The following is a 16,254-nucleotide window of genomic DNA, read 5'->3' as shown; positions in this document are numbered from 1 at the left end:
ACACAATACCCCACTCCTCCGACAACCACCATTGCTCAGATAAGCCAACACCACCAACACACACCCTACACAGAGGGGCAACCAATATCACCCCACGCCCTCGTGTTATACCACGTGAAAAATTGCAGAAATGAGAGACACAGACCCGCCACAGTCTTGCCACAAGCATGGAACCGACATGACATATCTGACGGTGACTCAGGCATCCGCGTACTGCCATCATTATCCACCCCCCCCCCTTCTGCCCCCTTCCTACACAATACAGAATTTAACCCTCTTTATAGCTTAACCTAACCCTGGTTGTACCAGACAATAGCTTAACCTAACCCTGGTTGTACCAGACAATAGCTTAACCTAACCCTGGTTGTACCAGACAATAGCTTAACCTAACCCTGGTTGTACCAGACAATAGCTTAACCTAACCGTGGTTGTACCAGATTATCGCTTAACCTAACTCAAGTTATCCCTTAACCTAACCCACGTTCTCCCTTAACCTAACCCACGTTGTCCCTTAACCTAACCCACATTGTCCCTTAACCTAACCCACATTGTCCCTTAACCTAACCCACATTGTCCCTTAACCTAACCCACATTGTCCCTTAACCTAACCCACATTGTCCCTTAACCTAACCCACATTGTCCCTTAACCTAACCCACATTGTCCCTTAACCTAACCCACGGTGTCCCTTAACCTAACCCACGGTGTCCCTTAACCTAACCCACGGTGTCCCTTAACCTAACCCACGGTGTCCCTTAACCTAACCCACGGTGTCCCTTAACCTAACCCACGGTGTCCCTTAACCTAACCCACGGTGTCCCTTAACCTAACCCACGGTGTCCCTTAACCTAACCCACGGTGTCCCTTAACCTAACCCACGGTGTCCCTTAACCTAACCCACGGTGTCCCTTAACCTAACCCACGGTGTCCCTTAACCTAACCCACGGTGTCCCTTAACCTAACCCACGGTGTCCCTTAACCTAACCCACATTGTCCCTTAACCTAACCCACATTGTCCCTTAACCTAACCCACATTGTCCCTTAACCTAACCCACATTGTCCCTTAACCTAACCCACGTTGTCCCTTAACCTAACCCACGTTGTCCCTTAACCTAACCCACGTTGTCCCTTAACCTAACCCACGTTGTCCCTTAACCTAACCCACGTTGTCCCTTAACCTAACCCACGTTGTCCCTTTGCCTAACTGTGACCCTCTGAACATAGTTCACTGCTCGGAATCTCTGGTGTCGTTGTTATCCTCATGTAAACGTCTTGCAAGTGTTGCTTACTTTCCACATATTCCCGCTATCCACTGTCAATTGTACCGCAATAGGACTATATCGCACCCCGCGCCTTCCCCCCTCTGTCCCTCTGTCTCTCTGTCCTCTCAAGATGGTCGGTTGGGCGTTTGAGTGTTAAATGAGCCTCACACCTGTTTAGTTGCATTCAGATGTCGACGCCCTCAGTGTACGTCGTGGCATGGCCTGTGTCCATTGTCCGCTGATGTCTTACGCGTAACCCACACACTGTACCGATCATCCATCGTTACGTACTGAGTGAAGTAGTGTGATACGTGTGACCGTACGCTGGCTGTGCCCAATGGTGGCGAATCTCAAGTTCAATATGTTGTGCTCGATGCTACTTGTCTCGTCTCCCAATAACAGCTAGGTTGCACTGTGGTACGACGTAGAGGCGTGTGGGAGGAACGAACGAACGCATTGTATGTCACCCTGGGTCGCTGGTGGTGGTGGTGGTGGTGGGGGTGGGCGGGTGAGTCAGGTCAGCGTGAGCCGTCTGATATACTGTCGCGTGTATTCCGATTTCGTCGTATTGCCGCACACAAAGTGCTACCCTGGTGGACCGCGTTCCATATCTGGGACATGCCACAGATGCCTGTTGACAGTGTGTCACGGAAGGGACATCGCATATGTGCGCGGGCCACCTTCCACGTGTTCTCTCGTGCGCACGTCGAAGTGTGTGTGTGGCAATGCCATGACAGCACGCTCCCGGGCCTCTGTCGGCAGCGGCAAGCTCAGTTGGGAGCACGGGTGTTCGCATTGAAAGTGTCTACTCGCCTAACTCCGGGCGATTGCGCCTCTCTCGAAACCGACCAAGTACCTAGGACGGCGCTGCGCGCCGCCGGGACCTGAGAGGGTTTCGAGGTGTATCGTGCAGGGGAGCTCGGCCTCCTACTGTTTGCAGAATAATTGAGCGGACGTTTGCGTGTTCGCGCGGGCCCCCGGGACACACTCCCGGGCGGCCGGCTGCTCAGCTCTAGTTGACGCAGCTCCTTGGTTGATCCTGCCAGTAGTCATATGCTTGTCTCAAAGATTAAGCCATGCATGTCTCAGTACAAGCCGAATTAAGGTGAACCCGCGAATGGCTCATTAAATCAGTTATGGTTCCTTAGATCGTACCCACGTTACTTGGATAACTGTGGTAATTCTAGAGCTAATACATGCAAACAGAGTCCTGACTAGAGATGGAAGGGACGCTTTTAATAGATCAAAACCAATCGGATTGGCTCGTCTGGTCCGTTTGCCTTGGTGACTCTGAATAACTTTGGGCTGATCGCACGGTCCTCGTACCGGCGACGCATCTTTCAAATGTCTGCCTTATCAACTGTCGATGGTAGGTTCTGCGCCTACCATGGTTGTAACGGGTAACGGGGAATCAGGGTTCGATTCCGGAGAGGGAGCCTGAGAAACGGCTACCACATCCAAGGAAGGCAGCAGGCGCGCAAATTACCCACTCCCGACACGGGGAGGTAGTGACGAAAAATAACGATACGGGGCTCATCCGAGGCCCCGTAATCGGAATGAGTACACTTTAAATCCTTTAACGAGTATCTATTGGAGGGCAAGTCTGGTGCCAGCAGCAACGGTAATTCCAGCTCCAATAGCGTATATTAAAGTTGTTGCGCTTAAAAAGCTCGTAGTTGGATTTGTGTCCCACGCTGTTGGTTCACCGCCCGTCGGTGTTTAACTGGCATGTATCGTGGGACGTCCTGCCGGTGGGGCGAGCCGAAGGGGTGCTTTCGCGTCCCGAGGCGGACCCCGTTTAAATCCTACCAGGGTGCTCTTTGTTGAGTGTCTCGGTGGGCCGGCACGTTTACTTTGAACAAATTAGAGTGCTTAAAGCAGGCAAGCCCGCCTGAATACTGTGTGCATGGAATAATGGAATAGGACCTCGGTTCTATTTTGTTGGTTTTCGGAACCCGAGGTAATGATTAATAGGGACAGGCGGGGGCATTCGTATTGCGACGTTAGAGGTGAAATTCTTGGATCGTCGCAAGACAAACAGAAGCGAAAGCATTTGCCAAGTATGTTTTCATTAATCAAGAACGAAAGTTAGAGGTTCGAAGGCGATCAGATACCGCCCTAGTTCTAACCATAAACGATGCCAGCCAGCGATCCGCCGCAGTTCCTCCGATGACTCGGCGGGCAGCCTCCGGGATACCAAAGCTTTTGGGTTCCGGGGGAAGTATGGTTGCAAACCTGAAACTTAAAGGAATTGACGGAAGGGCACCACCAGGAGTGGAGCCTGCGGCTTAATTTGACTCAACACGGGAAACCTCACCAGGCCCGGACACCGGAAGGATTGACAGATTGATAGCTCTTTCTTGATTCGGTGGGTGGTGGTGCATGGCCGTTCTTAGTTGGTGGAGCGATTTGTCTGGTTAATTCCGATAACGAACGAGACTCTAGCCTGCTAACTAGTCGCGTGACATCCTTCGTGCTGTCAGCGATTACTTTTCTTCTTAGAGGGACAGGCGGCTTCTAGCCACACGAGATTGAGCAATAACAGGTCTGTGATGCCCTTAGATGTTCTGGGCCGCACGCGAGCTACACTGAAGGAATCAGCGTGTCTTCCTAGGCCGAAAGATCGGGGTAACCCGCTGAACCTCTTTCGTGCTAGGGATTGGGGCTTGCAAATGTTCCCCATGAACGAGGAATTCCCAGTAAGCGCGAGTCATAAGCTCGCGTTGATAACGTGCCTGCCCTTTGTACGCACCGCCCGTCGCTACTACCGATTGAATGATTTAGTGAGGTCTTCGGACTGGTACACGGCATCGACTCTGTCGTTGCCGATGCTACCGGAAAGATGACCAAACTTGATCATTTAGAGGAAGTAAAAGTCGTAACAAGGTTTCCGTAGGTGAACCTGCGGAAGGATCATTACCGACTAGACTGCATGTCTTTCGATGTGTGTGTCATGTCGCGCAACACGCTACCTGTACGGCAGTGGCCGTGCGCCGCGTGCGGAACCACGCGTGCCTCTCAAAACTAGCGGGAGTGTTGTTGTTGTTGTTGTTGTTGTTGTTGTTGTTGTGTGGTACGAGCGCTGAAGCTCTGGAGCGGTTGGCCTGCGGTACATGGCGCCTGGCGCCGGTTTTGAATGACGTTCGCCCGAGTGCCTGTCGGCTCCGAGGTGGAGCCGTACGACGCCCATCGGCTGTGAGGCCGTTGGACACAAAAAAATAGTGGAACAGGGGCCGTCAGACGCCTCAGTCCCGCAAATGCTACTGTCTTGAAAGAGACAGTGGGAGACTGAAAAGGAAAAGATCACCCAGGACGGTGGATCACTCGGCTCGTGGGTCGATGAAGAGCGCAGCAAATTGCGCGTCGACATGTGAACTGCAGGACACATGAACATCGACGTTTCGAACACACATTGCGGTCCATGGATTCCGTTCCCGGGCCACGTCTGGCTGAGGGTCGGCTACGTATACTGAAGCGCGCGGCGTTTGTCCCGCTTCGGAGACGTGGGAGTGTCGTGGTCGCCTGTGTGGCCGGCCGCGTCTCCTTAAACGTGCGATGCTCGCCCGTCGCCTGGCGGTTCGCATACCGGTACATTCTCGGTAGCGTGCACAGCCGGCTGGCGGTGTGGCGCGCGACACCTCGTACAACGACCTCAGAGCAGGCGAGACTACCCGCTGAATTTAAGCATATTACTAAGCGGAGGAAAAGAAACTAACAAGGATTCCCCCAGTAGCGGCGAGCGAACAGGGAAGAGTCCAGCACCGAACCCCGCAGGCTGCCGCCTGTCGTGGCATTTGGTGTTTGGGAGGGTCCACTACCCCGACGCCTCGCGCCGAGCCCAAGTCCAACTTGAATGAGGCCACGGCCCGTAGAGGGTGCCAGGCCCGTAGCGGTCGGTGCGAGAGTCGGCGGGACCTCTCCTTCGAGTCGGGTTGCTTGAGAGTGCAGCTCCAAGTGGGTGGTAAACTCCATCTGATACTAAATATGACCACGAGACCGATAGTGAACAAGTAGCGTGAGGGAAAGTTGAAGAGAACTTTGAAGAGAGAGTTCAAAAGTACGTGAAACCGCTCTGGGGTAAACGTGACAAGTCCAAAAGGTCGAACGGGTGAGATTCACGCCCATCCGGCCACTGGCCCCCGCCCTCGGCAGATGGGGCCGGCCGCCCGCGCGGAGCAATCCGCGGCGGGGTCGTGTCCGGTTGCCTTTCCACTCGCCGCGGGATGGGGCCGTTCCGGTGTGCGGTGGGCCGCACTTCTCCCCTAGTAGGACGTCGCGACCCGCTGGGTGCCAGCCTATGGCCCAGGTGCGCAGCCTGTCCTTCCGCGGGCCTCGGTTCGCGTCTGTTGGGCAGAGGTTGGTTGGTTTGTGGGGGTTAAAGGGACCAGACTACTTAGGTCATCGGTCCCTTGTTCCACGACCATAATAATACACGAAGAAAAGTCCAACAAGCAATAAAAACATAACGGAGACGACAAGGGACGACACAGTACAAGAAAGACATAGACGAAGACCAGAGAAAAGAGATTAAAAGACACACTGAGTGCGACGGTCATTGGCCGACCATGAAAATAAAACTGGAAAGGCCAACAACCAAGGGACACATTAAAACACCACAAACTAAAACCCCAGGCCAAAAGCCACAGTCGACACTAAAAAAAATAAAAGGGGACTCTCATATTGAATGATAAAAACCCCCTGCTCGAATAAAACGGAGAACTAAGTCAGCCATAGTAGAGTCACGGTTAAAAGAGCAGGGAGTGTATCAGGCAGCGCGAACGTCTGCCTGAGGGCAGTTAAAAGTGGGCAGTCGAGTAAGACGTGTACCACGGTCAGGGCCAATCCGCAGCGACAGAGAGGCGGGTCGTCACGGCACAATAGATACGCGTGCGTGAGCCGGGTATGTCCTATGCGGAGCCGGCAGAGGACGACAGCGTCCTTGCGAGACCCCCGCATGGAGGAGCGCCACACACTGGTTGTCTCCTTGACTGCCCGAAGTTTGTTGGGAGAGGGCAGGGTGCGCCACTCATCACGCCAAGCAGCAAGGACCTTCTGCCGCAATACGGATCGGACGTCACTCTCTAAAAGACCGATCTCCATGGCCGGGGAACTGACCGCCTGTTTCGCCAGTTCGTCAACCCGCTCGTTACCCGGGATGCCGACGTGACCCGGGGACCAAACAAAGGTGACAGAGCGGCCGCAACGGACGAGAGTATGGAGGGACTCCTGGATGGCCATCACCAGACGGGAACGAGGGAAACACTGGTCAAGAGCTCGTAAACCGCTCAGGGAGTCACTACAGATGACAAAGGACTCACCTGAGCGGGAGCGGAGAAACTCTAGGGCACGATAGATGGCAACCAACTTGGCAGTGTATACACTGGAGCCAGCTGCCAATGACCGTTGCTCACAATAATCCCGTAGAGTGAGAGCGTAACCAGTGTGAACAGAGACTACCGAACCGTCGGTGTAGGCCACCGCCGCGTTCGGAAACTCGGCCAGGATGGAAAGAAAGCGGCGGCGGAGGGCCTCCGGAGGCACTGAGACCTTCGGACCCTGTGCCAAGTCGAGCCGAAGGCACGGTCGGGGCACACTCCACGGGGGCAGACGGAGATTGGCCCGGAAAACAGGCGGCAGAGGAAAAAAGTCAAGGCCACGGAGAAGGTCCCGGAGGCGAACCGCAATGGGACACCCTGACCGGGGCCGCCTGTCTGGAACATGGACGATCGAGCGCGGGAACAGGAGACGGTAGTTTGGATGCCCTAGCATGCTATAAACGTGCGCGGCATAGGCGGCCAGACGGCGGTCACGCCGGAACCGCAATGGAGGGACACCAGCCTCCACAAGTATGCTGTCGACGGGGCTTGTCCGGAACGCTCCCGTGGCGAGGCGGATCCCGCAGTGGTGTATGGGATCCAGCAATCGCAACGCCGAAGGCGAGGCAGAACCGTACGCCACACACCCATAATCAAGGCGGGACTGGATCAGCGCTTGATATAGGTGGAGGAGGGTGGACCGGTTGGCACCCCACCTGGTGTGGCTTAAGCAACGGACAGCGTTTAAGTGCCGCCAGCATGTTTGCTTCAGCTGCCTAATATGGGGCAGCCAAGTCAACCGGGTATCGAACACCAGTCCCAAGAACCGATGCGTCGCGACCACAGCAAGAGGTTCACCGTCAAGGTAAAGGCGCGGCTCAGGGTGAACCGTGCGACGCCGGCAGAAATGCATAACGCAGGTCTTCGCGGCCGAAAACTGGAAGCCGTGCGCTACAGCCCATGACTGCGCCTTGCGGATGGCACCTTGCAGCTGCCGTTCAGCAGCGGCGATGCCACTGGAGCTGTAATATAGGCAGAAGTCGTCCGCATATAAAGAAGCCGCGACAGACGACCCCACCGCCTCAACGAGCCCATTGATGGCAATTAAAAACAGGGACACACTGAGGACAGACCCCTGTGGGACCCCGTTCTCCTGGACCCGGGAGGAACTATGCGACGCAGCTACTTGCACGCGGAAGGAACGATACGAAAGAAAATTCTGAATAAAAATTGGGAGCGGGCCCCTAAGGCCCCACCCATGAAGTGTGGCCAGGATGTGATGGCGCCAAGTCGTATCGTATGCCTTCCGCATGTCGAAGAAGACGGCAACCAGATGTTGGCGGCGCGCAAAGGCTGTACGGATGGCAGACTCCAGGGAGACCAGATTATCGACGGCAGAGCGGCCTTTACGGAACCCACCCTGAGACGGAGCCAGAAGGCCCCGAGACTCGAGGAGCCAACTCAACCTCCGGCTCACCATACGTTCCAGCAACTTGCAAGGAACGTTGGTGAGGCTTATGGGGCGATAGCTGTCCACCTCCAGTGGGTTCTTGCCAGGTTTCAATATGGGGAGGACTATGCTTTCCCGCCATTGAGACGGGAAAACACCCTCGACCCAGACGCGATTGAAAAGATCTAGGAGGCGTCGCTGGCAAGGCACTGAGAGGTGTTTCAGCATCTGGCTGTGAATGCGGTCTGGTCCAGGAGCCGTATCAGGGCAAGCAGAAAGTGCGCTCTGGAATTCCCATTCGCTGAAAGGAGCATTGTACGACTCCGCGCGGCGCGTGTGAAAGGAAAGCCTCCGACTTTCCAACCGCTCTTTCCGGGAGCGGAAGGCCAACGGGTAGTTCGTTGACGCGGAACACTGAGCAAAATGCTCTGCCAACCGGTCCGCAATCGTGTCGGAGTCGGTGCACACTGCTCCATTCAGCAAAAGCCCAGGGACAGAGACAGGTGGCCGATAGCCTTGGAGTCGCCGAATCTTGGCCCAAACCTGCGATGCAGAGGTACGGACGCCAATGGTGGAAACATAACGTTCCCAGCACTCCTGCTTCCGTTGGCGAATAAGGCGTCGGGCTCGGGCGCGGAACTGTTTAAAAGCAATGAGGGTCTCCAACGACGGGTGCCGCTTATGGCGCTGAAGAGCCCGCCGGCGATCTCGAATCGCCTCTGCGATCTCGGGCGACCACCACGGCACAGTCCTCCGCCGAGGTGCCCCGGATGGACAGGGAATCGCAGATGCCGCCGCAGAAACGATGCTGGTGGTGACCGACTGAACCACCGCATCAATTGGATCAGTGGAAGGAGGTGCGATCACTGCGACAGATGTAAATAAGTCCCAATCAGCCTTATTCAGAGCCCATCTGGAGGGGCGTTCAGAAGAGTGACGCTGTGGCAGTGACAGAAAGATGGGGAAATGGTCACTACCACATAAGTCGTCATGGACCCTCCAGTGGATGGATGGTGAAAGTCCGGGGCTGCAAATAGAAAGGTCAATGGCCGAAAACGAGCCATGGACCGCACTAAAGTGGGTCGCCTCTCCCGTGTTTAAAAGGCAGAGGTCAAGCTGTGACAGAAGAGTCTCGACATCTCTGCCCCGGCCAGTAATCGCGGCGCTACCCCACAAGGGGTTATGGGCGTTAACGTCGCCCAGCAACACAAAGGGAGGCGGCAGTTGTCCTATCAATGCAGCCAACACATGACGAGAGACATCACCATCCGGCGGAAGGTACAAACTGCAGACAGTAATAGGCTGAGGCGTCCACATCCTTACAGCGACAGCCTCTAAGGGTGTATGAAGAGGCACACACACTCGCTGTAGATAGAGTTAAGGACGTAGACGCAGACTCCACCAGACACCCTCTCATAAGCTGCCCGGTTCTTATAATAACCCCGATACCCTCGTAGGGCAGGGGTCCGCATTGCCGGAAACCACGTTTCCTGGAGGGCAATGCAGAAGAAAGGGTGACTGCTGACGAGTTGGCGGAGCTCAGCAAGGTGGTGGAAAAAACCGCTGCAGTTCCACTGGAGAATCACATTGTCCATGGGCGAAATAGGCGTGAAGGGACCGAGGAGGCAGATCACGTCACTGGGTCACCTGCTGTCACCGATCGAGGACCAGTACAATCGGCGTCCTTGGCGTCTGAGGGTATGGCGAGATCCAGGTCCTCAGCGGACGCCATGATCTCCACCTCATCCTCAGACGCAGAGCCTGTATGGAGCGGTGGGGCGGATGCCACCGCGCGTTCCTTGGCCTTAGAGGCCTTCTTCTTCTTCGTCTTCTCTCTCTGCTCCTTGGGCTTTACTGGCTGGGAGGGCTCCACCGAGTCAGTCACCGGGACGGAGGAGGAGCGGGAAGCCCTGCGACCAGCCGCTGGCCTGCTTTTCAGCCATTGGCTGACGTCACCCTTCCCAGAGGTGGAAACCTGGGAAGGGAGGGACCCGAGGGATCCCTTGCGAGAGAGAGTCGCCGAAGAAGTCAGACGCTTCTCCGGCTTAGAGTTGGGGACTTGTGTCCCCGATGGTTGGGGGGTCGTTGCTCCTGAGGTAGGTGGTGCAGGAGCAACAGATGGGGAAGTGCCCCCCACCATCAAGGGGGCAGGTGTAGTATTCCGGCTCAGAGTGTTCAGTGGAATCGGTGCAGCAGATGACAAAACTACTGTTTTGGCAGCGGTGGCATAGGAGCTGGTCAGAGCCACAGGATGTAGCCTCTCGTATTTCCGCTTAGCCTCAGTATAGGTCATGCGGTCCAGGGTCTTATATTCCATGATCCTTCGTTCTTTCAGTAGAACCTTGCAGTCTGGCGAGCAAGGGGAATGGTGTTCGCCGCAGTTCACACAGATGGGAGGCGGCGCACATGCAGTATTAGGATGTGAAGGGCGTCCACAATCTCTGCATGTCATGCTGGAAGTACACCGAGATGACATGTGGCCGAACTTCCAGCATTTGAAACACCTCATCGGGGGAGGGATATAGGGCTTCACATCACATCGGTAGACCATCACCTTGACCTTTTCGGGTAGGACGTCACCCTCGAAGGCCAAGATGAAGGCACCGGTAGCTACCTGATTATCCCTCGGACCCCGATGGACGCGCCGGACGAAGTGAACACCCCGCCGTTCTAAATTGGCGCGTAGCTCGTCGTCTGACTGCAAGAGTAGGTCCCTATGGAATATAATGCCCTGGACCATGTTGAGACTCTTATGGGGTGTGATCGTGACGGAAACATCCCCCAACTTGTCACAAGCGAGTAACCGCCGTGACTGTGCAGAGGATGCCGTTTTGATCAATACTGCCCCAGAGCGCATTTTGGACAAGCCCTCCACCTCCCCAAACTTGTCCTCCAAGTGCTCGACAAAAAACTGAGGCTTGGTCGCCATAAACGATTCCCCATCGACTCGTGTACAGACTAAATAGCGAGGTGAATAAGGTTCGCTGCCAACCGTAGCCTTTCGTTCCTCCCATGGTGTGGCCAGGGAGGGGAACGATTGTGGATCATATGCCTGAGCGTTATATTGAGGCCGAGAACGCTTAGAGACTGCTGGCGGCTGGCCGCCAGCAAGAGATGATGTACCACGCTTCATCGCGGGTCATCCGCCCTGATGCCACCTACTCCGACCAAGGGCCCTCCCCACGGGCGCCACCCAGCCTCAGCAACGACCACCTGGCGGGATGGCCATTGCCGGGAGTCCCGATGCCCCAAGGAGACAGGCATCTACTCCTTGGCATACGCGGGGAGTTAACGGCGCAGGCATCAGTAGAGCGATCCCTGTGTTGTCAGGGGGCTACAACCGACAGGGTACATGGCGGCCCCACCACAACGGACTGGCTACCGTGCTGGATTTCAGGTGAAATGTAGTCCATGATCGTCATTGGCGCATAAAGCGACACAGCAGAGCAGACTGCAAAAACCGCACCCAAGAACAAAGCCACGCCCTAGAGATGGTGAGTGGGCGGGACAGCTATGCGACGACGACCAACCAAGCTAGAGATGGTAATGAGCGATGGACACATTGCACCTTGTAAGGCGCCCTTCCCCAATCAGCTCGCTCTTCGGAAGAAATTAGAAGATGGAGGTCAAACCCGGTAGGGGACCATCACATAAGGCCGAAACGTTTGAGACTCCTTTTAGTCGCCTCTTACGACAGGCAGGAATACCGTGGGCCTATTCTTACCCCCGAACCCACAGGGGGGTGTTGGGCAGAGCCCCGGTGTCCTGGCTGGCTGCTCGGCGGTATATCTGGAGGAGTCGAGTCGCCCCTTTGGGCGCTCGGGCTCCCGGCAAGCGCGCGCGGTTCTTCCCGGATGACGGACTTACCTGACCCGGCCCCGGACGCGCGCCGCTGTTGGCTCGGGATGCTCTCGGGCGGAATAATCACTCCCGTCAGCGGCGCTTCAGCTTTGGACAATTTCACGACCTGTCTTGAAACACGGACCAAGGAGCCTAACATTTGCGCGAGTCATTTGGCGGTACGAAACCTAAAGGCGTAATGAAAGTGAAAGTCTCGCCTTGCGCCTGCCGTGGGAAAAAGGGGCTTCCTCGCCCTTCACAGGGCGGCGGCCACCACACTCCCGGGGCGTCTTGTCCTCATTGAGAGGTGAGGCGAACCTAGAGCGTACACGTTGGGACCCAAAAAATTGGTGAACTATGCCTGGCCAGGACGAAGCCAGAGGAATCCCTGATGAAGGTCCGTAGCGATTCTGACGTGCAAATCGATCGTTGGAGCTGGGTATAGGGGCGAAAGACTAATCGAACCATCTAGTAGCTGGTTCCCTCCGAAGTTTCCCTCAGGATAGCTGGTGCTCGTACGAGTCTCATCCGGTAAAGCGAATGATTAGAGGCCTTGGGGCCGAAACGACCTCAACCTATTCTCAAACTTTAAATGGGTGAGATCTCCGGCTTGCTTGATATGCTGAAGCCGCGAGCAAACGACTCGGATCGGAGTGCCAAGTGGGTCACTTTTGGTAAGCAGAACTGGCGCTATGGGATGAACCAAACGCCGAGTTAAGGCGCCCGAATCGACGCTCATGGGAAACCATGAAAGGCGTTGGTTGCTTAAGACAGCAGAATGGTGGCCGTGGAAGTCGGAATCCGCTAAGGAGTGTGTAACAACTCACCTGCCGAAGCAACTAGCCCTGAAAATGGATGGCGCTGAAGCGTCGTGCCTATACTCGGCCGTCAGTCTGGCAGTCATGGCCGGTCCTCGCGGCCGGCCGCGAAGCCCTGACGAGTAGGAGGGTCGCGCCAGTGGGGGCAGAAGGGTCTGGGCGTGAGCCTGCCTGGAGCCGCCGTCGGTGCAGATCTTGGTGGTAGTAGCAAATACTCCAGCGAGGCCCTGGAGGGCTGACGCGGAGAAGGGTTTCGTGTGAACAGCCGTTGCACATGAGTCAGTCGATCCTAAGCCCTAGGAGAAATCCGATGTTGATGGGGGCTGTCATAGCATGATGCACTTTGTGCTGGCCCCCGTTGGGCGAAAGGGAATCCGGTTCCTATTCCGGAACCCGGCAGCGGAACCGATATAAGTCGGGCCCCTCTTTTAGAGATGCTCGTCGGGGTAACCCAAAAGGACCCGGAGACGCCGTCGGGAGATCGGGGAAGAGTTTTCTTTTCTGCATGAGCGTTCGAGTTCCCTGGAATCCTCTAGCAGGGAGATAGGGTTTGGAACGCGAAGAGCACCGCAGTTGCAGCGGTGTCCCCTCGGACCTTGAAAATCCGGGAGAGAGCCACGTGGAGGTGTCGCGCCGGTTCGTACCCATATCCGCAGCAGTTCTCCAAGGTGAAGAGCCTCTAGTCGATAGAATAATGTAGGTAAGGGAAGTCGGCAAATTAGATCCGTAACTTCGAGATAAGGATTGGCTCTGAGGATCGGGGCGTGTCGGGCTTGGTCAGGAAGTGGGTCAGCGCTAACGTGCCGGGCCTGGGCGGGGTGAGTGCCGTAGGGGTGCCGGTAAGTGCGGGCGTTTAGCGTGGGCGTGGTTTGCTCTCGCCGTTGGTTGGCCTCGTGCTGGCCGGCGGTGCAGGATGCGCGCGCCTGTGCGGCGTTCACGCCCCGGTGCTTCAACCTGCGTGCAGGATCCGAGCTCGGTCCCGTGCCTTGGCCTCCCATGGATCTTCCTTGCTGCGAGGCCGCGTCCGCCTTAGCGTGCTCCTCCAGGGGCGCGCGGGTGCGCGGATTCTCTTTGGCCGCCATTCAACGATCAACTCAGAACTGGCACGGACTGAGGGAATCCGACTGTCTAATTAAAACAAAGCATTGCGATGGCCCTAGCGGGTGTTGACGCAATGTGATTTCTGCCCAGTGCTCTGAATGTCAACGTGAAGAATTTCAAGCAAGCGCGGGTAAACGGCGGGAGTAACTATGACTCTCTTAAGGCGATCAAGTGGCGGCGGCGCGGCTGCATCCGAACTCGGCTTCTCGAAGCGGGGTTTTGTTGTAGTCTAGCTGCTATTGCGAGGTCCCTTCCTTGGGTTGTAGTTACAGGGAGTGTGAAGCGCAACACATGGGCCTAGCCCTCTTAGCCTCTCCACTTCTGCAGTCTTCTCCCCTTCACGTGGGCCCGCTGATTTCGCAGAGCAGAAGACCGCACCAGGGGCCTGGGGGGGGGGTTATCAGGCCCCCCTCGCATTATCCCTTTTAGTTGGGGGCAGCATATATGAGAATACAAGTGGTGGTCCTTCCGCTGAAGGAGCCACCCCAGCTTCCCCAGCATCTAACCGGCCGTGCCGCAGATACGGTAACTTGTGTAGCTTTTTACGCCTGCAGTGAGTGCCACCACAGCTTCACCACCAAGAACGGTCTCGGGGTCCATCGCCGCCGCCAACATCCTGCGGCCGCCAACGCGGAGATCATCACGGAGAGGCATCGCGCGGTGTGGACGGAAGTAGAAGTCCTATCGCTCGCCAAAGCGGAGGCCAAACTGTTCCTTGAGAGGGACGCACGGTTCTTCTTCGTCAATCAAGAGCTGACGAGGATCTTCCCCGAGCGAACGCTTTAGGCGATCAAGTGCCAGAGGCGGAAGGCTGCCCACAAGCAGCTTGTCCGCCAGTTTATGGAGGCGCTTGAAATCGGTCGGGGGGAAGAGCCGGCGTACCGCCGGGGAGCGGTGAGGCCGCTGCCAGACACGGGCGATAGCGTTGCGCCACCCGATGACGCACCTGAGGACTTCGCGGCCGACACCACCGGGCCGCCGCTGGAGGGGCCGACCGACGCCGCCGTCTGGGAGCATCTAGCGGGGCTACCCGCTTCCGCTCAGCGCTTCTCTGCGCTAGACCGAATTATCGGTCTGGGGCCAGGAGCGCTGCCCAAAGTCATCCTGGGCATGCATCCAGACGCCCTTGCGTCGGTCGGATCCAGAGAGGAGAGGTCAACCACGAGGACACAGAGGCCGCGCCAACCACCTAACCGGCCTCCTGCTGCTCCGCCGCAGCAGAGGCGCAAACGGCGCCGATTGGAGTACGCCAAGACGCAGAGTGCCTTCCGGCGGTCGCGCGCGCGCTGCGTGCGTGGCCTTCTGGATGGCACCCTGCTGCAGGTGTGTGTGTGTGTGTGTGTGTGTGTGTGTGTGTGTGTGTGTGTGTGTGTGTGTGAGGTATACGGGCGCGAAACAGCGTGGTCATCAGCCCCAAACGCATAGAAACAGGAACACAAGCGGTGAAGAGACGAAGACGGACGCCGAACAAGGAGAACGGCTAAAAGACACAGGCCTGACGCAGTTCCAAATGCGCACATACAGAGGCAAAACAAGAGGAGACGAAACACACTAAAAAAGGAAAGGAAACACAAGGAAAAGAGAACAGATACCGAAGGGAAACAAGGAGGTAAAACCTGGGTGAGCCAGTCACCCAGCAGCACATTAAAACCTTCTCCCTAAAATCCGAGGCAACAGATTGGACAGGACACAAAACCGTAAGACCTTAACCACAGTCGCTGCGTCGTCTTGCAAAATAGAGGGCAAATCCGGTGGCAAGAAAACCACCGCCCTCTGGTCAGAGAATAAAAGACAGTCAAGTAAAATGTGGCGGACAGTAATCTGGACGCCACAAGCACTGCAGATTGCGGGGTCCTCCCACCGGAGTAAAAAACCATGCGTGAAGTGACTGTGTCCAATGCGGAGGCGAGTGAGGAGAACCTCATCCCGCCTGTATGACTGGTAGGACGTACGCCATGGTCGCGTAGTGGCCCTTACCAGACGCAGCTTATTGTCAGAAACTGCCAACCACTCCTCTTCACATTGATGCATAACACGAAAACGCAAAAGGGAGGTTACAGCATGGAGGGGGATGGCACATTCAACAACGTGAGGGAGGGAACATGCATCTTTGGCAGCCACATCCCCCAGTTGGTTTCCCCTAATACCCACGTGCCCGGGCACCCAGCAGAAAGAAACCTCCTTCCCCTGCCGTTGCAGGTGGAGTAGGGCATCGTGGATGTTCTGGACGACCGTATCCGCTGGGTACAACTGTTGCATGGTCTGAAGGGCACTCAGGGAGTCAGAAAAAATGAGGAACGTAAGACTGGGAACACATCTCATCTGCTCCAATGCCCGCAAGATTGCAAACAATTCGGCATCGAGGGTGGTAAACGCCGCAGGAAGCCGTAACTTGACGACTCGATCAGGGAAAACAACAGCACAACCAACAGAGTCCCCCTGTTTAGAGCCATCTGTGAATACAGGTACA

General features: G+C 56.1%; 1 non-coding gene and 1 pseudogene across 1 annotated transcript; both read left to right on the top strand.

The window, feature by feature from the left end:
* The first annotated feature begins 2,286 nt into the window (after positions 1 to 2,286).
* On the top strand, positions 2,287 to 4,179 carry LOC126313533 (small subunit ribosomal RNA). The gene has a single exon (XR_007555218.1). It is a non-coding gene; the product is annotated as a small subunit ribosomal RNA (ribosomal RNA).
* A 385-nt stretch (positions 4,180 to 4,564) lies between these two features.
* On the top strand, positions 4,565 to 4,719 carry LOC126313451 (5.8S ribosomal RNA; annotated as a pseudogene).
* Positions 4,720 to 16,254: the final 11,535 nt, after the last annotated feature.

Source organism: Schistocerca gregaria, unplaced genomic scaffold (genome assembly GCF_023897955.1).
Source record: "Schistocerca gregaria isolate iqSchGreg1 unplaced genomic scaffold, iqSchGreg1.2 ptg000483l, whole genome shotgun sequence".
Taxonomy (NCBI): domain Eukaryota; kingdom Metazoa; phylum Arthropoda; class Insecta; order Orthoptera; family Acrididae; genus Schistocerca; species Schistocerca gregaria.
This window is presented reverse-complemented; position numbering and strand designations above follow the sequence as displayed.